Here is a 24469-nt window from a genome sequence, read left to right on the forward strand (position 1 = left end):
GAATTATCATCCTAAAGCATATATAGAATATTTTCATAACCAGCTAACACATTTTCAATTATCTTCCTTATAATTCATTCACAGTATAAATAAGTTATTCAAGGACATTTTTCTAACATCATTTCAAGGGTGCAATTTAACATAAGAAGCAATATAGAAAAATATCACAACCCAGAATTCCCACAGTTTTTGGAGTCTCACAGAATCAAGTATAAATCCTAGCTTTGGGCCGTAGCTCTTGGTAACAAGATAAAAAGAAAATGCTAAGCATGAAAAGTACTACTTATGTTCTAACAATTAAAAAATGGAGAGTTATTTTCTCCCTCTTTTCTTCTGTCTCTCTTCCATTTTACATTTTTTTCCCAGTTTCCACCATCAGTGCACTGTAAGCATTTACCTACATTGGTCATCTACAGCTAGTTCTTGAAGTCATAGCTTTGGTTTTATTTCTTCATTCCTTAAAGTTCCCACTTTAAATCAATCAATTCAAATTAAGTTTCCAGCCTTATGATATCTTCTCAAGTCATCGTTTCCACATTTTCAACCTGAAATGTATTAAAATGCTTATTAAATAGTAGACAATGAACCTTTGAAATAATGGCAAGATAAATGAAAGAGAAAGAAATATGTGTGTATACGTGTGAGAGAGAGAGATAAATGAGACAGATACAGGGAGAGATCATACAGGATGTGATCTCCGTAAATTATTACCTAATGATTTGAAGAATACTTTTTCAAAAGTATCAAGACTATGCTGTATATTATATTTTTATCCAAGAATGTTCATTTAGCATCTTATCACAATTTTGTTATGCCTTTGAAAGCATATTTATTGGCCCAAAAGTAGTGCTAGACTTGAAGTTAGTGTCATAATCAACAAATATTCTTTGTGCTATAATTTAATCAACAGAAAACTCTTGTGGAATTTAAGCTTTGCTTGCCTGTGTGTGTGCACGCATGCTCACGTGTGTGTTTTGGCTCTTGAAAATAATGTTTCCACAAATATTCTTGAAAATGATATTTGATTACTTCCTTAGAGACAGCCATTGAAATAGAATTTCCAAGCTGAAAGCTGTGGATATTTCTAAGCTTCTTTATAAATGTCGTCAAATTGTTATGTAAAATTTTTATGCCAATTGAAAGTACTCATAGATTAGGAAAATCAGGTTTGCCATGCCCTCTTCTTCTACATGAATTGTTTTTATTTCTTAATTCAAGGGGAACATAAAACTTAAGTAGGTCTCCTAGATTTTTGCATTTCTTCTGTTGCCAAGGAATATGTTAAAAATATTTTGCCTTTATTTCTATTGCAGAATTGTCCTTCCTTTACTGATATATAATATCACTTTATTAAAGATAGAAGACCCTTGTTCTTATGTTTCAAATATTTATTTCTAATTTGTTATTTTCCTTTTAACTTAGTTTGAGACATGTAATATTTGGTTATGTGATATTAAAGTAAAAAAATTACTTAAGCAAATAGTTTTCAAGCTCTATGCCCCTTTTTGTGTTTTTGCATTGTATTCGCTCTTCAACTTGACATTCTCTAGTAATCTACAGCTAAACAAAAACTCCAAATCACTCACAGCAAATAAACATCAATGTATCTCAATCAACAAATATTTAGCAGACTTATCTCCACTATTAGAATTCAAACATGAGATTAAAATTATTTTATTTTTTTACTTGAAATCTTTTCTTCCTAACAAAGATGTTTGTCAAAGTATCAAGTCCATCTTTAGGTAATACAGAGATTTTTCTCAAAAAAGAAAAAACAAAGAGAGAAGGAAATAAACGAAGAAAGAATGGGAGAATCAAAGAAGAAAGGGAGAAAAAGAAAGAGAAGAAAAAGAAAGAAAGAAAGAGAAAAAAAGAAAGAAGAAAGAAAAAGAGGGAGGAGGGAAGGGAAGAATCTGAAGGGAAGGGAACTGGGGGAGGGGAGGGAAAAAAAGGAAAAGGGAGGGAAGGGAAATGGAGGGAAGGGGATGGGAACTCTGGGAAGCCAGATATTTTTTAATACCAACCAGATACAGATTCTGGTCCCTCCTCTAGGAAGATAATGTGCCTTGTTATGGCTGAAATTCTTTCATGGAACAGGAAAGGACAATATTTAACAGGATGGGATGATACTTATAGAATTCCTTAAAAAAACACTTAATTGTTTAGAATAAGTTCTGCTAGGATCATAGTTTCAGTAGCAAGAGGTATTGAAAGAATTGAGACTTCCTGATGTGTCCAAACTCTATGTATCATAGAGTATCAGGGACATACAAGTGTTCCCGATAACTTCACTCCCTCCACCTTTCTCAGGAATTCTAAAACCAAAGGAAACTGCCATGGATCTGTTACCTCTGATCCTAGGTTACCAACCGATATCTCCAACAATTACTGTTATGTTGCATTATTATTAAGTTGGAAACTATTAAACACACAATGGTTGGGTGAAAGTGGTCACTGCCTGCAAAATTTCTATTTATTTGTATTTACCAAAATCACTTAAATATTTGGCTTTCTGTCATTTTACCATTTCTTGGTATTTCATGAAATTTATACCTAGTCCCTTTAAAGTATTATTATTCTAAATTTTTATGGTTTCATAGTAGAAGTATATGTTTATGATGCACATGTGCTGTTTTGATGCAGGAATACAATGCGTAATGATAATATCAGAGTAACTGAGGTATATATTACCTCAAACATTTATCATTGCATTGTATTAGAAACTTTCCAATCTCACTCCATATAGATTCCAATCTCTACTGTTATTAAATTCTGTTTTTCTTATTCTCCTCATTTTCATCCTCCTCTTGGTATTTCTGCTACTTCCAAATTAGTAGTATTTGTCACCCATTTTATTCTAATAGTGGCCATTTATAATAATTTTTGTTAACTTCATGGATGAAATAACATTTATTGACACCACTAGATCATTATATTGACTAGAAAGTGGTAAAAGTATGAATTTAATGCAGATGTCAGTAAGGTCAGGATAAATAAAAAACTTTTACAGTAACAAATAAAATAATAATGATACAGCAATAACATATACAATTTAATTTAAAAATGGGCAAAGATTTTGAATTGCTATTGCTCCAAAGGAGATATACAAATGGACAATGAGCACATGGTGACATGCTCAACATGACATTATTAAGGAAATGCAATTAAAACAATAATAATATACCAATTCACACACAATAAAATGATGATGAAATACTGGCATACATACAGTCAAAGAGAAAATAACCAATTTTGACAAAAATATGGAGAAACTGGAGTTCTTCTGAATTGCTGGTGAGAATATAAAGTGATGCAGCTGCTATGGAAAATCATATGACGGTGAGTCAAAGCATTAAATGTAGAATTACCATACGATCCAGCAATTGAAAAAAAGCAGTGAGTCCAACAGGTATTTCTACACCTATGTTCATGGCAGCATTATTTTCAACAGCCAAAGGCGGAAGTAATTCTAGTGTCCAGGAATGGATGAATAGAAAAACAAAATGTGGTATATTCATACAATGAAATACTACTTGGCCCTAAAAGGGAAGGAAGGTCCAGTGCATGCTATAACATGGATAAACTTTGACGACATTAAATTAAGTGAAATAGTCCAGTCACAGAAGGAAAAGTACTGTATGATTCCACTTATTTGACATACCTAGATGAAGTCGTCAAATTCATAGATAAAGAAAGTAGAATGGAAGTTGCCAAGGGCTGGGAAGAGAGACAACGAGGACCTATTATTTAAGGAGTACAGAGGCTCAGTCTGGGAACATGAAACAGTTCTCTAGATGGGTGGTTTTAGTTGCTTCCCAACAATGTACTTATGGCCACTGAACTGTAAACTTAAACATTATTTTTTGTTTGTTTGTTTGTTTTGAGACGGAGTTTCGCTCTTGTTACCCAGGCTGGAGTGCAATGGCAGAATCTCGGCTCACCGCAACCTCCGCCTCCTGGGTTCAGGCAATTCTCCTGCCTCAGCCTCCTGAGTAGCTGGGATTACAGGCACACACCACCATGCCCAGCTAATCTTTTGTATTTTTAATAGAGACGGGGTTTCACTGTGTTGACCAGGATGGTCTCGATCTCTTGACCTCGTGATCCACCCGCCTAGGCCTCCTAAAGCGCTGGGATTACAGGCGTGAGCCACCGCGCCCGGCCGCCTTAAGCATTGTTAAATAGTAAATTTAATGATATTTATATTTAACCACAATAAACACAATTCTGATATTTAGCTAGAGTTAAATAGAAGGACATAGGCTTTAGTCAAATTTCTGGTATTTGGTATTAATCTGTTTTGATGTCTGGATTGAAGGAAAAAATTCTTAGGACTTCACCTTCCTTCTATAAAGCGTAGTGGAGAAATTAGTCTTTACTACAGTCTTTAGTTGATTCCTTCCCGGAAAATCATGAATGCAATATGTCCGCCATGCAATGCTCACTCCTGAGGCTTTTCCTGATCCAGCCACTTTTCTATTCCTAACTTCAAATGCTGGTAGCATCGTGCTTCAGTCTTCCCCTTCTACCAAAGGGCATGCCTCATTTATGTTAATTATGGTGACAAATGAATATTTAAAAGAAATAAAGAGAGCATTTGAGGGTCAAAATGTGCTTTAGCCAAATTAAAAAGCAGTTTGCAGTTTTCTAGTTAGTTCAGACTGTGAGTCAGAAGCCAGTCGTAGAGAAGAATGCATTGTCCCTTGAGCAACCTTCCAGCCATAGCTCTCTCTCTCCACCACAGGCTGAAGCTTGTATCTGTGTCAGTTACCTTGGATTTCTAGGATAGTAGTTTAGTTCGGGATGTTGTAAAGGATTGCAGTTTTGATACTTGGTATATTTCACAGTGGGAAGTTGTCATTAGCTGAGTCACAAAATTTATATCAATTTATTTCCTGCCACGGTTTTGCTTCCCACTCTGAAGCTTCTGTTTGAAGAGTAGTATTAATATTGTTTCAGGACAATAATTATCACCCTCTACCGATACAACATATAAATGTGCCATCTTTACCATTCTGAGTCTGTAACAATACCTTGGACATCTGAAATACAGCTCACCGTCCCACACTAAGGAATAAATCAGATATCGTGTGTAGAGGTGATTATTCTTTTCTATCTTTTGCTTTGCTGTCATTTAAGTCTAAGGCCATCACATATTGTCCTTGTCATTTTTATGTGGAATATTCTCAGTGATAAGGTGACAGAGTTTGACAATCCATTTACCTTCCCGGTTACTATCACATTCTACTGAATGCTCTATCTTTATTGTGGAGATATATAGGTAATTGCCTCTTTCTTGAAGATTTTGCAGGACAATCATGTAGATATTGGAGAAAACTTTCACAAACGAGGGCCCTAACCACCTGCTCTCTCAATGTTACTTCAGTTATTTAAAAAAATTTGGTATTATATATGAGGATCAAGACTAATATGTAAGATCTTCACAAAATTTGAAGACATTACATCCAACATATTTGCAGTTCTAGATTTTAAAAAAACCAAAATAATCAGCATGTTGGAAAAGAACAGAAAGTATTAATATTCACTTTACCCTTAAATTTCCTACTAGGTTTATTTACATGTTAATAAAGCATACGATTTCCAAAGCTCTACCGGTTTCTCTTATTATAAAGCTTTCACCTTTACAATATATAACATACTGTATATATATTTTATCTACAATATAGATTTAAAATGTAGTCATTCTTAATACCACATTTTTTTCAAATATATTTACATATTTATCTAAATAACTTACTTAATGATAAGGTACTTTCAAAGTATAAAACCTTAGACTGTCTGCTTTTTTTTTTTTTTTTTGAGACCTAGTCTTACTTTGTCACCCAGTCTGGAGTGCAGTGGCATGATCTTAAGTCACCGCAACCTCTGCCTCATGGGTTCAAGCCATTCTCCTGCCTCAGCCTCCCAAGTAGCTGGGATTACAGGAGCCTGCCACAAATTTTCGTATTTTTAGTAGAGATGGGGTTTCCCCAGTTTGGCAAGGCTGGTCTGGAACTCTTGACTTCAGGTGATCCTCCCACCTTGGCCTCCCAAATTAATGGGATTGAAGGTGTGAGCCACAGCATCCGGCCCAAAATGTCTGTATTTTATACTTAGATATTTATTACATGTCACATATTATATTTGTATATACTTACAGAACATTCATAACATTTATGTTAGCTCATGGAATCTCAGGTTCAGTTGCATATTTTAAACCCAGATTAATATTTTTATCCCATGTAATCAAAATAATTAGACTAATACTTATTTTGCCTGAATTAACTGGTGATGTGGGATCATTGATTGTTAAATCAAGTCAGGTGTGTAATAGCTAAATCCAATTATTAATGTAACTTTAAATAACTTGAGAAAAAAGTCTTACTTATCATTAGAGATTGAGTTTATAAGATTATTTATGGAGATTAGGGCCTCTAGTAAAGTTTCACCATAATGAGAAAGAAAAAATACATGCTCCTGCTATAAATATGATTAAAATGCTTATAATATTTATATTTTCTATTATGTTTAAATGTTTATTCAATTTTTTAAAGAGAATGTTATAAAAAATTACAAACGATGAATCTGAAAGTCTTCTAACTATTGTCTCCTTCCATGAGATTTTCTCATCACCTGACAAAACTGGTCCTAGTCTCCAAGTTTATAATGTATGACTCACATGTCTTTTCCCATCCAATCTTTTCCCAGTTGATTAGTTAGAAACATGAATCAGAGTAGGCCAACCAATGCTTCTCTAAGTAACTTAGAACTGAAATCTCGTCGTTAGATGGCACTAGGTCCCATAAGTGACAAATCTGAAGGTAATAATAATCTGGTACATAGGCATATTTAAAAGAGAGTTAACAATAACTAGAAATAAAGGGTAAACTATCATTATGGAAATATGTGGAGAGATGGAAAAAGTAAGCATAGTTTTGCTTACTTGCTAGTTCCTAGTTCCTGGATGTCTTCCCTTCCAGAAATGGATTCTTATTTTGTGGCTGGCAACTGTTAAATGTATATTCTAACTACTGTGCATAAATATATGTATTTATTGCTTTATAATAAATTAACTGGACATGAATTTTATTTTTAATGTTGACATCTGTCACAATCTTGACAATTCAGGATTGTCAAGGTAATCAACCTCTTGCTTAAATGTCCATGTCTATTGAGTAACAATTCGTTCAATTCAGGATTTTTCTTTTCCCATTTCTCCTAACCTTCTACCTGATGGTAATCTAAAATCAAGGGATACTGAAATACTGCTCTGGAATTGAAAACAAGCCTATTATCCACAGTTATTCTAGGCCTCTGGAGTTTTCCACCGTAGGTTTTTCACCTAATCTGACTAGGTAATTTTTACACGATTCTGCTTTCTTTACAGCTCTATAGTTTCTGGGTCAAGTTTCTTCAGGCTTTTGCAACTCATCACTATTACAATATTTTTGGACTTTTCTTTCACAGAGTCCAGCCTTTGCAAATCTCAAGTATTTTGGCTTTCAAGACTATTGACTCTGCTATGATTTTTCAAGAGGATATTTGACATTTGGTTCTTAACAATATTGATTTTCTCTTGAAAATGGTGCCTATAAAATTCAAAGGTTGCTGCATAAACCATTGGTGTGATAGGAGTACTGTGAGGAGACTAAGGGGGTGAATATGATAGTAGTACTGTGAGACTGAGGGGGGAATATGATAGCAGTGCTGTGAGACTAAGGGGGGAATATGATAGCAGTACTGTGAGGAGACTAAGGGGCAATATGATAGCAGTACTGTGAGGAGACTAAGGGGCAATATGATAGCAGTACTGTGAGACTAAGGGGGGAATATGATAGCAGTACTGTGAGACTAAGGGGGGATTATGATAGCAGTACTGTGAGGAGACTAAGGGGGGAATACGATGGCAGTACTGTGAGGAGACTAAGTGAGGAATACGATGGCAGTACTGTGAGGAGACTAAGGGGGGAATACGATGGCAGTACTGTGAGGAGACTAAGGGGGGAATACGATGGCAGTACTGTGAGGAGACTAAGGGGGGAATACGATAGCAGTACTGTGAGGAGACTAAGGGGGGAATACGATAGCAGTACTGTGAGACTAAGGGGGGAATACGGTAGCAGTACTGTGAGGAGACTAAGGGGGGAATATGATAGCAGTACTGTGAGGAGACTAAGGGGGGAATATGATAGCAGTACTGTGAGGAGACTAAGGGGGGAATATGATAGCAGTACTGTGAGGAGACTAAGGGGGGAATATGATAGCAGTACTGTGAGACTAAGGGGGGAATATGATAGCAGTACTGTGAGGAGACTAAGTGGGGAATACGATGGCAGTACTGTGAGGAGACTAAGGGGGGAATACGATGGCAGTACTGTGAGGAGACTAAGGGGGGAATACGATGGCAGTACTGTGAGGAGACTAAGGGGGGAATACGATGACAGTACTGTGAGGAGACTAAGGGGGGAATACGATAGCAGTACTGTGAGGAGACTAAGGGGGGAATACGATAGCAGTACTGTGAGACTAAGGGGGGAATATGGTAGCAGTACTGTGAGGAGACTAAGGGGGGAATATGATAGCAGTACTGTGAGGAGACTAAGGGGGGAATATGATAGCAGTACTGTGAGACTAAGGGGGGGATTATGATAGCAGTACTGTGAGGAGACTAAGGGGGGAATATGATAGCAGTACTGTGAGACTAAGGGGGGAATATGATAGCAGTACTGTGAGGAGACTGAGGGGGGAATATGATAGCAGTACTGTGAGACTAAGGGAGGGATTATGATAGCAGTACTGTGAGACTAAGGGGGGAATATGATAGCAGTACTGTGAGACTAAGGGGGGAATATGATAGCAGTACTCTGAGGAGACTAAGGGGTGAATATGATAGCAATACTGTGAGACTAAGGGAGGGATTATGATAGCAGTACTGTGAGACTAAGGGGGGAATATGATAGCAGTACTCTCAGGAGACTAAGGGGGGAATATGATAGCAGTACTGTGAGGAGACTAAGGGGGGAATACGATGGCAGTACTGTGAGGAGACTAAGGGGGGAATACGATGACAGTACTGTGAGGAGACTAAGGGGGGAATACGATAGCAGTACTGTGAGGAGACTAAGGGGGAATATGATAGCAGTACTGTGAGACTAAGGGGGGAATATGATAGCAGTACTGTGAGGAGACTAAGGGGGAATATGATAGCAGTACTGTGAGACTAAGGGGGGATTATGATAGCAGTACTGTGAGACTAAGGGGGGAATATGATAGCAGTACTGTGAGGAGACTAAGGGGGAATATGATAGCAGTACTGTGAGACTAAGGGGGGATTATGATAGCAGTACTGTGAGGAGACTAAGGGGGAATATGATAGCAGTACTGTGAGACTAAGGGGGGATTATGATAGCAGTACTGTGAGGAGACTAAGGGGGGAATATGATAGCAGTACTGTGAGACTAAGGGGGGGATTATGATAGCAGTACTGTGAGACTAAGGGGGGAATATGATAGCAGTACTGTCAGGAGACTAAGGGGGGAATATGATAGCAGTACTGTGAGGAGACTAAGGGGGGAATATGATAGCAGTACTGTGAGACTAAGGGGGGGATTATGATAGCAGTACTGTGAGACTAAGGGGGGAATATGATAGCAGTACTGTCAGGAGACTAAGGGGGGAATATGATAGCAGTACTGTGAGGAGACTAAGGGGGGAATATGATAGCAGTACTGTGAGACTAAGGGGGGGATTATGATAGCAGTACTGTGAGACTAAGGGGGGAATATGATAGCAGTACTGTCAGGAGACTAAGGGGGGAATATGATAGCAGTACTGTGAGGAGACTAAGGGGGGAATATGATAGCAGTACTGTGAGACTAAGGGGGGGATTATGATAGCAGTACTGTGAGGAGACTAAGGGGGGAATATGATAGCAGTACTGTCAGGAGACTAAGGGGGGAATATGATAGCAGTACTGTGAGACTAAGGGGGGAATATGATAGCAGTACTGTGAGGAGACTAAGGGGGGAATATGATAGCAGTACTGTGAGACTAAGGGGGGAATATGATAGCAGTACTGTGAGGAGACTAAGGGGGGAATACGATGACAGTACTGTGAGGAGACTAAGGGGGGAATATGATAGCAGTACTGTGAGGAGACTAAGGGGGGAATATGATAGCAGTACTGTGAGACTAAGGGGGGGATTATGATAGCAGTACTGTGAGACTAAGGGGGGAATATGATAGCAGTACTGTCAGGAGACTAAGGGGGGAATATGATAGCAGTACTGTGAGGAGACTAAGGGGGGAATATGATAGCAGTACTGTCAGGAGACTAAGGGGGGAATATGATAGCAGTACTGTGAGACTAAGGGGGGAATACGATAGCAGTACTGTGAGGAGACTAAGGGGGGAATATGATAGCAGTACTGTGAGACTAAGGGGGGAATATGATAGCAGTACTGTGAGGAGACTAAGGGGGAATATGATAGCAGTACTGTGAGGAGACTAAGTGGGGGATTATGATAGCAGTACTGTGAGGAGACTAAGGGGGGAATATGATAGCAGTACTGTGAGACTAAGGGGGGGATTATGATAGCAGTACTGTGAGACTAAGGGGGGGATTATGATAGCAGTACTGTGAAGAGACTGAGGGGGGAATATGATAGCAGTACTGTGAGGAGACTAAGGGGTGAATATGATAGCAATACTGTGAGACTAAGGGGGGGATTATGATAGCAGTACTGTGAGGAGACTAAGGGGGTAATATGATAGCAGTACTGTGAGACTAAGGGGGGAATATGATAGCAGTACTGTGAGGAGACTAAGGGGGGAGATAAACTTTAAATGATATCTCAGAAATTATTTTCTCAATATTGCCACCAAAAATTAAATATGATTAGAAGGTACAGAGCCTGGTATACAATAGTAACCATTAAATATTTCCTGGTGGGCTAGAGGGATAGACAAGTTGATGCATAAAGTATACACAAAGATCTAAAAAATACATGTTTAAGTTCAAGAAAGGGTCGGTAATTTTAGTAGTAAGATAATAGTGGATAAGTATTTTGTAAACAATTAATAGATCACAAGGAAACAGTGGCCTGGAGTAAGATGACTCATGAGGATCTTTCTTGATAAAGAAGAAACTTCAAATTAGTTTCCAAAAGTTGGGCAATAGCAGGTGATGTATATTCATGTGTATATACATATATATACATATTCCTTTCAAATGTTTTATGTCAGTAAACCTAAGTGTTCAGAAATTTTCATTTCATCTTTAATGCAAATAAAGTAAAACCCTGTGAACACATACACTCACAAAATAATAAATGGATCGAAGAGAATGAGTGCTCACAAAAATTTTTTAAACATAATTGCATTTAAAAATGAGTTATTTGGATTAAATGATTTCCCAGATCCCCTTCCACTTTATGAGCTCATTATTGAATGATAAAACATTAACCTTGGGCAAACAGCAGAAAGTTGTAAATTACATGTAAATCTTATTCCCTTGAGTTTTAATCTTTTAAAATGTTCTGACTTTGTAATACATTCATTGTTACAGTATAAAGTAATGGTGGATATAGAACAGGTGAGAACGACTATGGAGTGAATTATAGTGTTGGCAATGCAGATGAGAGCAGAAACCAAGAGTTATATTTGTGTTTTCTTTGGACAGTCCTTAGTAAGTTTAACATGTCACCTGCTGTTAAAGAACCATTGCCTCCTTTTTTTTCAGATTCACCATTCAGGAAGCTCTTTACAGGCAAAAATGCTTGTTCTCTTTTATCTTAGCAGAATGATCCATGACAGAATTAGAACAGAAATTACGTCACCCTGGGAAGCGTCTCAAGATACATGCATATTAAAAGCTGAGGATGAACATATTGTGAACCCATGATTAGGTGTCTGAGGGACATTACCATTGAAACAGCTGTGAGACTGCTGCGAACAGCAAGCAGTGAACATAGCAAAACCTGTTGTTTTAGATATATACACTAGTACTGAATTAAAGCCTTTTAATTTTTTAAAAATGTTCATATTTAAAAACACATTTTCCAGCCCTGGCAAACAATTAGATAAGAAAGCCCATAACTGCAGCATCTGAGTATAGAAAAAAACTACATACTTCAGGGAATTTTCTGGTTTCCAATTACAAAATAATTTTTCTTTGAGTTTTTAAACAGCTTTAATTTCTTTTCTCCATCTGCTAGTCTTTTCTGTGCATTTTGGGAAAAGCAAAATTAAGTTTATGGAATGTGGATCACAATAAAATGAATCACCATATCTTCTAGTTCAAGATAATACAATTCTCTAGTCAATTATTTTTCAAAAATATTTAGTTCCTGAAAAATCTTTTATGATAGAACATTAGAAAAAAATATTTAGATTTTTGCAGTCAGCCCATATAGTTGGCCCTGTATCTGGGATTCAACCGTGTATTAAAAATGTAGCTAGGTTAACAATGATTGTGCCTGTATTGAATATGGACCGACTAATTTTTTTAATCATTATTTCCTAACCAATATGATATAACAAATATTTACATAGCATTTCCATTGTATTAGGTACTATAATAATCTAGAGATCATTTAAAGTTTATGAGAAACTGTGTTGAGGTGATATGCAAATATTACACCATTTTATATAAGACTTCAGTATCCCAGGATTTAGGGCTACTCTGAGGGGAAGGTGGGAGTTCTGGAATTAATTCCTTGCAGACACCAGGGGACAAAGACTATATATTAATACACAACAAAATTCTGCTCTGTAATGAATCAGACAGTGGTTTTGCAAGTGGTGTATTTGGTATGTCTTGTCATTAAACAGTAAATTGGTGTCCTTCTTTCACCAGGATTATACGTCTCTGAATTAACTTTCTTTGAACTCAATTTCCCTTTGAGTTGTTCTCATTTTCCTTAGAAATTTTCCATGTTTCCATTATTAATTCTGTTAATGTTTCTAGAATAGTGGTGTTAATTATACAAAAACTTCAGAGAGTACAGAAATTTAAGCAAATCTCTTGTATTAAATATTTATAACTTAAAAATGCACAAACATTAAAAATATACTTCTGCTGTTCTATAAAAGCTTTATATAAAACTATATTTCATTTATGATAAATATATTAACAATAATAAATAATACAAATTTAATGTATATTATAAATATGTTACTTTATAATTACATACACATAATTTCTTACAAATAAACACGACAGCTGATGTTCTATACAAATTTATATATATTAATGTGTATTTAACATATAATAAATATATATTTATATAACATAAATATATAGTGTATATTTAATATATTATAAATATCTAACTTTATATATAAATATTTATTATTAATATATATTAACAAGTGATGTTCTATAAAGGTTTTTTATAATAATATACATTCATTCATAATATGTACACATATATTTAATGTACATTATAATTATGCACTATACATTATTAATATGTGTTTATAATGCATATTAAATGTATACATGTAGTAAATTACATACATATTATATATACATGTAAATATATAGTATACATAAATACATACTAAAATATATATTAATATATACAAAACAACATCAGTGCATTATTCAATCCTTATCAGTGTGTCAATCAGAATATTTAATATAAATTTCTATATGATATGTATATAAGTATATATGAATAAAATCATCAATGAAATTAGCTCTATCATAAAAATTATCTGTTATTCAACTTCTTCCAGTGATTTGCTTGTTCAATTTACATAAAAATACTTTTCAATGCTTTGTAAATTATGCTTTTCACATTTAATAAAACAAAATGGCATTATTCCACTAAGCATATGAAGAAATGAGTGACAATAAAAGACCATAAATGTTATAAAATTAAAGGAAGCTAATGTAGCTTTCTTCACAGGGTACATAGACAATCACTATGCATATTTATTTTAATGGGAAGTCTATGATTACTTCAAATTCTGCATCTTTATTTTTGTAAGAAAAAAATAAACTAGAAAATCGCATATAAAATTTAGTAAGTTCAAGCATTATGTGGCCAGATTCCTATCAAGCAGCATATATATGAAAAAAAGTCATTTATAGGAGAGAAGATTTTACTATGAAGTTTTTTATGCTTTTTTTGCCTAATAGCATCGTAATAAAATTAGATTTTGTCACCCCACTGACAGTAGCTATATCTGTGCATATAAATAGAACGCCCACTTAAATGACTTCTTTAAGTCATAAAGCATTAAACTGGCTTCTCCTTATACAAATAAGTTGCAGTGCTCAGAACTGCTGAAAATGTCTCCACATGCCCACATTCTCCTCCTATGCGAAAGCTGATAAATGATACTGTTCTTTTTTAAGCTGGTTTGGGCTACTGCTGTGATTATCAAAATATGCTATATCATTTTAAAGGCAACAGGCAAGACTTACTTACTATTTTTAATTAGAAGCATTTATAAAGAATATCATTCCGTCCCTCTGCCAAAGTCATTTGTTACTTTCTTGCTATTATTGGAAAACAATAGTTGTATACTTTTACACTCATTTTGATCCCACTGAGCTACCTGTTTGAACAATAATAATGCTTTTTAGAATTTCATTTTTTGAGGTGTGATTGTGATATTGGATTTCACTGAGATAATCCACATAAACATGACTGGAATTTATGCATACTCTATATACCTGCTGTTTTTAAAATGTCTTAAAAATAAAAAATTTCCTTAAAGTACAATGTTTCATTTAAAAGCAAACCCATAACTGGCATTTTGGAAACTTTCAATATAAAATCTTAAAACTCTATTTTCCTCACAATCAGAATCTATCATAAGCTCACTAGATTTATTAGATTATATGAGAGGTACTATGGCATGTCACAACAACAAATCACAGTTAAAAATTAACTAGATTTGTCATCTTATTTTGTTCAATAAGTGTCAAGCTAACAGTTTATACGTTTAGGCAGGGATATGCAGTAAACTTCTGTTTCCTTCGTATCACCTATTCTTATAGAATGGTACAAAGACGAACAGGTTACAAAGAACATCAGTGTCTAACCAATACATTGAATGTGTTTGCATTTGTGAATTTCCCTCTGTCTTCATGAGAAATGTCAAATGGACAATCGAAGATACCTATTTATGAAAATGTGTTGTCTAGATAGCTACTAGTATTCTCTAGAATTTTTAATATGAAAGTCCTTTGCCCCTCCCTCCTACCAGTAAATTTGGTGGAACATGGGTGGTAGGTCTAGGTTTATTTTTATGCTGCAGCTTTTCCCCGGAATTATATAGTCCAATTTCAGAGAACAGGCAGTGGGGAACTTTCTTCCCACTGGTTTGCAGAGTTCCTTCCTTGTTTAAGAGGTAGGAAAGGAGAAGAAAGAGTGAAGGAGGGGTGAGCACTGCAGGAAACTGTGTCAGAAAGGTTAGAAAATTACAGTATCTAGTTATCAATGCCTACTTTAAAAAATGTATATTTTTATAGTATTAACAATAAAACCACCAGAGAATGTTGCTGCTGTATGGGATTTGTATGAGATTTGGTGGCTAGAAGTCTGACAAAGTGACTAATAAACTCAGTTCAGTAAGTGTTCCTTAAGTTTCCATAACCCTGGGTCTGCCAGACTCCTCCCCACTGTGTGGTGCCTGATGCTGTCTCTGCTTCATCCCCATGTCAGCCTAGTTTTGAAGCAGCTGCCTCTCCACAGGAAATTCAATCACCTCAAGAATGTAGGAACATGGAAGTTTTGAGGAACAGTGGGGAGGAATTCCTAGTGTAGCAGTCTGCATGCTGTCATCTGGCTCCCCATCTCCAAAGACCTGTTTCTTTCTGAAACCCCTATCCCCCCATGCCCTGGTATGAATTCTTCCCATTTTATTATGCAGTTTCTTCTTTCTTGCCTGGAATCCTGGGAGTCAGGATTCCACTTGAGCTCGATATTTCAATCTACAGGTCAGGAAAATTTTTTAAGGCCTAGTCCCAGCAGGGACTAAGAGTCATTATCAGGGCAACTGACTAGGAATAATAATTTTGTTTAACTCTTTATACAAATAAACATTTGATTTAAAGTATGTTTAGAATGTGGTTTCTTCTCACAATTTTCTTATCAGCACATTGATCCAAGCTACCTTCTTTTATCTGTCCTCACAAATTATAAACATTTCCTAACTGCTTCACTATTTTCTACTCTTGCCCTAGAACCGCAGACCTAAAGAAATCTTAGGAGGTGGGAGACAGAGTAAGTTCGAGATGTTACTGGTGTTCCATCTCACCGACAGGAAACAAAATGCCTCCTCTTTCACTGCACCCTCGCTCAAGCCTCTGTCACCTCCTTATGTTCTCACCGACACATCCAAGCTACTCCCACCTCCGGGCCTGTGAACTTGCTGTTCCATTGCTTCGAATGCTTTGCTTCAAGATACCTACACACGTCACTCCCTCTCTAACTTGTTTCCTAGCTCAGCTCACCTTAACAGCAGGAACTGCAAAAAACGACCAAAAGATTCCTACCCCACCCACCACTAGTAAAGACGGATAAACACACACTCACACCTACACATAGAAGTGTCCCAATCTCCCTTAATCCATTTTATTTTTCTCTGCAATAATTTACTACCTATCCTCTCATTATGACTGGTATATTAGTATAAGTCTGTGAAGTACTGACTGAAATCTCAGATTTATTTCTCTGTATGTAAAACATGAGGCATATTCTTATAATCCATAACAGGTCGCATGCATTTTATTTCTTTACTCATTTATTTTCCAAGTTACTTAGTTTCTGTTTGCCTCAGTTTATTAATCTGTAAAACGGAAAAAAATAGTTTTAGCAACCACCACTTATAATGTTTTAGGAGTTACAAATTGAAGTGATATATTTAAACAATTTGCTTAATACCTAGCAGAGAGAAATTACTACTCAACACTAGACTTTGTAGTTTTCTTAAGAACATATGATATTAATACAAAATAAATAATAACATTTTTGTTTCTATTAGTAGGTAGTTTTACAGGTTAGGTATGATTTTCAAGAACTCAAACCTGTGATGGGGATTCTTGTTATAAAGAGATTAAACTGAGGTATGCTTTCAGGAGAAGAGAGTAAGGAAAACAGGATAAAGCCAGGAAAAACAGCAAGAATGTGGTTTCTGCTAAACAGTGGCTTAAGCCTGATCTCACAGGAAGCTCTGATGCATTAATTGCGGCACCAAGTACCTCTAAATGCAAGAGGGCAAAACTTTCATGCCCTTGTGACAGTTAGGTCATGGGACGCTCTCAGTGGTGGCTACCTGACAAAGTCATCACCATTTACCTGAAGGTGTTTCTCCTGAGAAGTGGGCAGCTAGGAACAGTTGGCAGCCAATATTCACAACTGCTAAAGGATGGGCACGCCTTTGGAGATGCAATCTGGGTGGGATAGTAATAGCATCTACCACAACTTACAAAATTGCATCATAATTCAGAAATTGAAGGTACAAGTCACAGAGTTTAAAATTCATGCATGAATAGTTCGATATATATTAAAATAGTGATAACTCATATTCTTTCTATTCTCTTTTTACCTTGCCTTTTAGATCAGTTATCACACTCAATTCCGTAGCCTCGTAGGAACCCTAAAACTTGTAGAGCATGCTGTGGAATGGTGATTGATTTTTTTTCAGTTTGTTTGTCTGAAATTTCAAGATTAGCAGATGGAATATCTGATTCAAATGAAATTTTATTGCTTTAAGTGAAGAGGTAGCAATTAGATTATTGTGTAAGTAGATTAGCAATCTGAACTCCTATTCTCCAAAATACTTATGACTAGGACATGAGTAGTAACTGTCAATATTAGGCAGCTGGAAGAGAGCCAAAATATCCGAAGCTATTGATAAAGCTTTTTATTGCTGAATTATACTTTCCGTTTAACCCATCTGCCAATAAAAATAGGTATTCTAGCATTTATTACCTAAATATATGCTGAATGCAATACATTTTAAAGATTTTGATGCCCCATGTTAAAATATGATAAACCAAAAAGCATTTAATGATTAAAGTGTCAACATATACAAAGCAGATCATAAAACACAAGATATGGCAAATAAATAGTAGGATCAGCCACTGGGTTACTGAGATTCAAGACTATGTTTTTTAAAGTCCATTTTAAATAATTATACATCCACTAAGATTTAACACCCCAACTTCTTTGTGACTCAATATTAACTCTTCAGTCTTACAGAAATGAATATGTAAGAAATGAAAGAAAATGATTTAATGGGCAAACATATAATAGTTTCTATTACTGTATATTTTAAATCGATTCCATGTAGAAGATAATTCCTTATCTGATTTACTAGTCAGAAATGTACAGCTAAGAAATCTACATGATTCATCATGGAAAAGATTTAAAAAATCCAATTGAATATATTGATGTGGTGGCTTATAAATTACAAAAATAATTTAAAACCAATGTTTGATTCAATAATTCTAGGAAGACAATAAAATCTTCAGGTACATTTGGCTACCTGATGAGCCATTTAAACAATTATAAAGAGATTCCTTGTTACTTTCAAATCATATTTTTATTATAACAGTTAATTATTATGCCACAGTATATTTTCACCAAGTAAAGAAAGCTTTTTCGTGGTTCACTGAGGGCAATCAACCTCTTCACAATCTAGAACCTGAAGACTGGATATTCTGAGAACATCAGTGAAAGACTGACCTTGCCATCCACACTGCAACAAAATTTTGGGAACTTGAACCTTGGGTTTATAATATAACAACTGAGAAGGGTACCCCAACACTTTTGGAACTGTACACCCATTGGAGCCCTTAAGTTAAAACTTACTGAGAAAGTTTCTCTCCAGAAGAAGATGACATTCTTCATGTGAACAGCTTTTCCCAAGATCACAAATCAAGACTTCTATTATCATGGTATTCTTATCTTTGAAAATGTTTTTCCTCCTTATGTCTCTATGAACAGTAGAAATTAAAAGGGTGTCTATTATGTGCACTTACAGGATGTACTTTTATTTGTGAAGAATTTTGTATCCATTCTTATACATATAAAAATTTGTACTGCGATAGGTAAAAGATGAAGGCCCAGTGTAGGTGAGAAACTTTAGTGGTACATACGTTGCCTCATAATCAGTAAAACCTCCTCTTATCCCACATCATGGACTAAAGAGAACATTGTCAGGAGACATTACTCTTCTACAAGGACATCATTTGTTAGTTCCTTCTTCCATGCTTTAGAATAAAAGAGGCAATAATTAGAAATGTATACCTTTTGATAAGCTGTATAACAGATTCTACTATTAAGGCTATTTTTATGCAACAGACTTTAAATTCTCTTGTGAAAGTTATTCTAAATAATAGAATTGGATAAACAGAAAAGTACCCGTGCAGCTGCTGGCACTTACGACCTATAAAGAAATTTATCAAATGCAGATTATAGAAATTCAGTTGAGAAGATTAATGAAAAGTTGACTTAGTCAAGTGAGTAGACTCTTTAGCTCATTCTTTATTTAATTTTAGGTGGTTTGGTTTATGGGGACCCTGGATAAGGAGCATATTCCAAACTCTTGGTATCATCCTCCCAATAGTCATAATAATAGTCTTGCTGGTGTGCCATATTCTCTCAAAAGTTTTAAATGTTTGCATGCAGCCATCTCTAGAACTTCAACTGAAATAGCAAGAGCTGAAAGAAATTTGCTACCATGAAGATACCAAAACCTATGGAAAATGTGATGAAACAGGAAACCCATGATGATGGTAACAGAGTGGCACTAAGCCCCTAAGTTTTGGTCACACTCTCACCCAAGTGACAACCTGACCAAAAAGGGTTTTTTTTTTGGTTGTCGTTTTTTCTTTTAAATAACATTATTGAAGGCTATTGATTTGGAATAAGCTCACACACTAGACCCCAACAGGCCAACCAAACTAAAATGGAGTCACTCATGCTAAATGCAACATGGTCAAACTAAGACTTTAAGGAAACACATAGAACAGACAGGGTTTTGGTGTTTTCCTGTAAACAAGATGCTCCAGCATAGAGATACCCTCTACTCAGTTATCATTCTTACCTTTGCAAAACACACTGTTCTGCTGTTTCCCAGTGGGTTTCAAGACCAAATAAGTACATTTACAATGGTTATGGTGACATCAATAATGAAAATTTTGTCTATCTCTCAAAGTTGAGAAAATTATCAAAAGGGGAGAATTGTTAAAGTGAACAAAATATGGGCTGATAAGGACTCCATACCTTTATATTTAATTCCTTTTGGACAAAATGCATCCTAGGTTAAGAGGTAAACAAGATTAAAAACCTAACTTAGGAGTATGTGCCTGTAAATTAGCCCTCCCAAGTCTAAACTAGGAAGGAGTCAAATCCTTGAATAGAACAATAACAATTTCTGAAATTGAGGCAATAATTAATAGCCTACCAACCAAAAAAAGTTCAGGACCAGATGAATTCATGGCCGAATTCTACCAGTGGTACAAAGAGGAGCTGTTACCATTCCTTCTGAAACCATTCCAAATAATAAAAAAAAGATGGAATCCTCCATGACTCATTTTATGAATGAATGGTATCATCCTGATACCAAAACGTGGCAGAGATACAACAGAAACAAAAAATAAAATTTTAGGCCAATACCCTTGAAGAAGATTGATGTGAAAATCCTCAATAAAATATTGTCAAACCAAATCCAGCAGCACATCCAAAAGCTTATCCACCACAATCATGTCTGCTTCATCCCAAAGATGAATATTCAACATATGCAAATCAATAAACATAATTCATCACGGAATTATGCAGAACCAATGACAAAAATCACATGATTACCTCAAGACAATTCTAAGCAAAAACAAAAACAATATTAATGGAGGCATCATGATACCTGACTTGAAACTATACAACAAGACTACAGAAACCAAAACAGCATAGTACTGGCACCAAAATAGGTATTTAAACCAATGGAACAGAACAGAGGCCTCAGAAATAACACCACACACATACAACCATCTGATCTTTGACAAAGCTGACAAAAACAAGCAATGTGGAAAGTATTCCCTGTTTAATAAATGGTGTTTGGAAAACTAGCTGGCCATATGCAGAAAACTGAAACTGGATCCCTTCCTTCCACCTTATACAAAAATTAACTCCAGATGGATTAAGACTAAAACATAAGAGCTGAAGCCATAAAAACCTTAGAAGAAAGCCTAAGCAATAACACTCAGGACCGAGCATGGGCAAAGCCTTCATGACTAAAATACCAAAAGCAATGGCAACAAAAGCCAAAATTGACAAATGAGTTCTAATTAACCTAAAGAGCTTCTGCACAGCAAAAGAAACTATCATCAGTGTGAACAGGCAACATACAGAATGGGAGAAAAAATTTGCAATCTACTCATCTGACAAAGGGCTAATATCTGGAATCTACAGAAGACTTTTAATGTAAAAAGTAATCAAACAACCCCACCAAAATGTAGGCAAAGGATATGAACAGACACTTCTCAAAAACAGACATTTATGCAGCCAACAAATATGACAAAAAGGTAATCATCACTGATCATTAGAGAAATGTAAATCAAAACCACAATGAGATATCATCTCACTTCATTTAGAATGACATTCATTAAAAGGTCAGAAAACAACAGATGCTGAAGAGGATGCAGAGAAATAGGAATACTTTTACACTGTTGGTGGGAGTGTAAATTAGTTCAACCATTGTGGAAGACAGTGTGGCAATTCCTCAAGGATCTAGAACCAGAAATACCATTTGACTAAGCAATGTAACTACTAGGTATATGCTCAAAAGATTATAAATCTTTCTGCTAGAAAGACACATGCACACACGTATGTTTATTGCAGCACTTTTCACAATAGCAAAGACGTGGAGTCAACCCAAATGGCCATCAATGATAGACTAGATAAAGAAAATGTGACAAATATATACCATGGAATACTCTACAGCCATGAAAAAGGATAATTTCATGTTCTTTGCAGAGACATGGATGAAGCGGTAAACTATCATTCTCACCAAACTCACACTGGAACAGAAAACCAAACACCACATGTTCTCACTCATAAGTGGGAGTTGAGCAATGAAAATACATGGATACACAGTGGGATATCACACGCTGGGGCCTGTCAGTGGGTAGGGGAAGAAGGGAGGGATAGTGTTAGGAGAAATATCTAATGTAGATGATGGGTTGATGGGTGCAGCAAACCACCATGGCACACGTATACCTATGTAACAAATCTGCAGGTTCTGTACATGTATCCCAGAACTTAAAGTATAACAATAATAATAATAATAAAGACCTTTTCTCTCCTCACTCTATTCTAATATATTTATATTAGTCATTTATATATGACTAAAAGAAGTTTCACTTTTTTAGAACCCTGTCGTAATTCCCAGTATAGCTGTTCTTTATGCCCAAGTTTTGCAAAACTTGTGTTAAATAATTATGTTATAGCAGAGAAAATATCAACTTTTCCTTCCCGATATCCCATTCAAATGCTAAAATGCATCTCATAACAGTTTTAGAAATAAAAATATTTGGGAGATTATTCTCCATGGGTCTAGCCCAATTCTCTATATATGCCAATTGAGATAATGACTAGTTTTATTTGGGATTATCTTTTCACAGATATTTCCATTGCAAAAAGCCTGGAAAGATAACAATAATGTCTCCAACCAGAGACAATGACAGGCACACTTCCTGTTCAGTGTAATAAAGATTTCTCCAGTATAATAAAGACAGTGTTTCCCTCTGGAGCTAAAATCAGGCAAGCTTACAGCCTACTTAAAAGATCCTGGTTCCCTAACCTCAGAGATCCTTACTGAAACACAAGTCACTGTGTGTGTGGCTGCACCTTTGCATTCTTTCACCTCACCCTGTTGGGACTTGGCCCAGGGGAACAAGCACAGAAAACGTCCAAGATCCACTTCCGTTGCTCTAAGTAACAAAGTCTTTTGTCTCTCATTCAGGAATATCATTTCTTCTTTCAGCGTACATGTAACTGCGATAGGCAAATTTGTACTTTCTCCTCCTTGATTCTGTTGCTGTCTATACACTGTTTCTTCATCAAGTCTGTGTACAAGTATAGCGACTATCCATCTCAGTTTGCCCAGACTTTCCTGGTTTTAACACTATAAGTTCTACATCTAAAGAAACACTTTGGTACCGGATAAACAAGAACGCATACAAAAACGTTCTCTCCCTTCTTTGCTTTCCCTTTCTCTATATTTTCTCCTTACCTCTTCCCTCATTCATTCTTTCTTTCTTTCCCTCCCTCCTTCTTTCTTTCCTCCTTCCCTTTTCCTTTCCTTCCTGCCTTCTTTCCTTCCACCATTTTTTAATTAGAATTTTAAAAAAAGGTATCAAAGAATTAACTTCGAGTGTCAGGCATCAAGATTTAGAACATTAACTGTTGTCTGTGTAATTAATTAGGACAGTAATAGAAAGAAATTACTGGTGTTTGAGTAGTTTTGACCTTTATTACCTACTATTTATAGATAACCTTTTCATATATAGTAATTCTATGTCCTGAGATTGATTCTATAATTGTTTTTAAATATTTGCTGCTAATCCCTCTGGTAGGGTTTGCTTCCTTGTCCATTCATCAAACCTGGTCATGCGACTTGCAGTTCCCCTTTTTATGGGGGAGATTTTACCTGCCCATCACAATGAAATCAAGATCGTCTCTGTGGTTTTCTTTAGCCAGGGAAATATAAGCAGAATAACACATAGCCTTTCGAAAAAAAAGCCTTTCTTTTTTTTTTTTTTTTTTTTTTTTTTTGAGACGCAGATTCTCTCTTGTTACCCAGGCTGGAGTGCAATGGCGCGATCTCGGCTCACCGCAACCTCCGCCTCCTGGGTTCAGGTAATTCTCCTGCCTCAACCTCCTGAGTAGCTGCGGTTACAGGCACGTGCCACCATGCCCAGCTAATTTTTTGTATTTTTAGTAGAGACGGGGTTTCACCTCGTTGACCAGGATGGTCTCGATCTCTTGACCTCGTGATCCACCCACCTCGGCCTCCCAAAGTGCTGGGATTACAGGCTTGAGCCACCGCACCCAGTCAAGAGAACTTTCAAGAGCCAGAATGTTCTGTTGTTCCACCATTGTCCTTTGTCATTTGCTGCTGTATTGGCAATGTTCCATGTAGACAGATCTAAAACTGGAATCAGGTTATCTGTGTCTTCTGTACATTGATAAATCACACAAAACAATACAGAAATCATCCCATTTTGGTAACATTTTTCTCATTCTCTGTCCATTTTACTTTGGGAAGGAAACATCGTTCACCATTCAGAATAGTTAGAAGTATTGCTGAATAGTTGATTACTACAGATCAGTTACATCAGAGCAAGAAACACTCTGATATAAAATTAATTTCTAGATTATAATTCATATTTTTCTCCATGACAACTTTATGTGTTCCTGGAAGCCTAGTCTCTCAGCCATCCAAACTT

The 24469-nt window shown here is 35.9% G+C and overlaps 1 long non-coding RNA gene across 2 annotated transcripts; it reads right to left on the reverse strand.

Annotated features, from left to right (window-relative positions):
* Positions 1–241: 241 nt before the first annotated feature.
* Positions 242–24047, reverse strand: LOC118149962 (uncharacterized). 2 transcript variants are annotated; one of them, XR_013530680.1, is made up of 4 exons: positions 23979–24047; positions 19121–19234; positions 18834–18958; positions 242–545 (listed from the first exon to the last, which is right to left on the reverse strand). It is a non-coding gene; the product is annotated as an uncharacterized LOC118149962 (long non-coding RNA). The 2 variants fall into 2 exon arrangements; XR_004737741.2 differs by lacking the exon at positions 242–545 and adding an exon at positions 18589–18720.
* Between the last annotated feature and the right edge of the window lie 422 nt (positions 24048–24469).

This window comes from Callithrix jacchus, chromosome 21 (genome assembly GCF_049354715.1).
Source record: "Callithrix jacchus isolate 240 chromosome 21, calJac240_pri, whole genome shotgun sequence".
Classification (NCBI taxonomy): domain Eukaryota; kingdom Metazoa; phylum Chordata; class Mammalia; order Primates; family Cebidae; genus Callithrix; species Callithrix jacchus.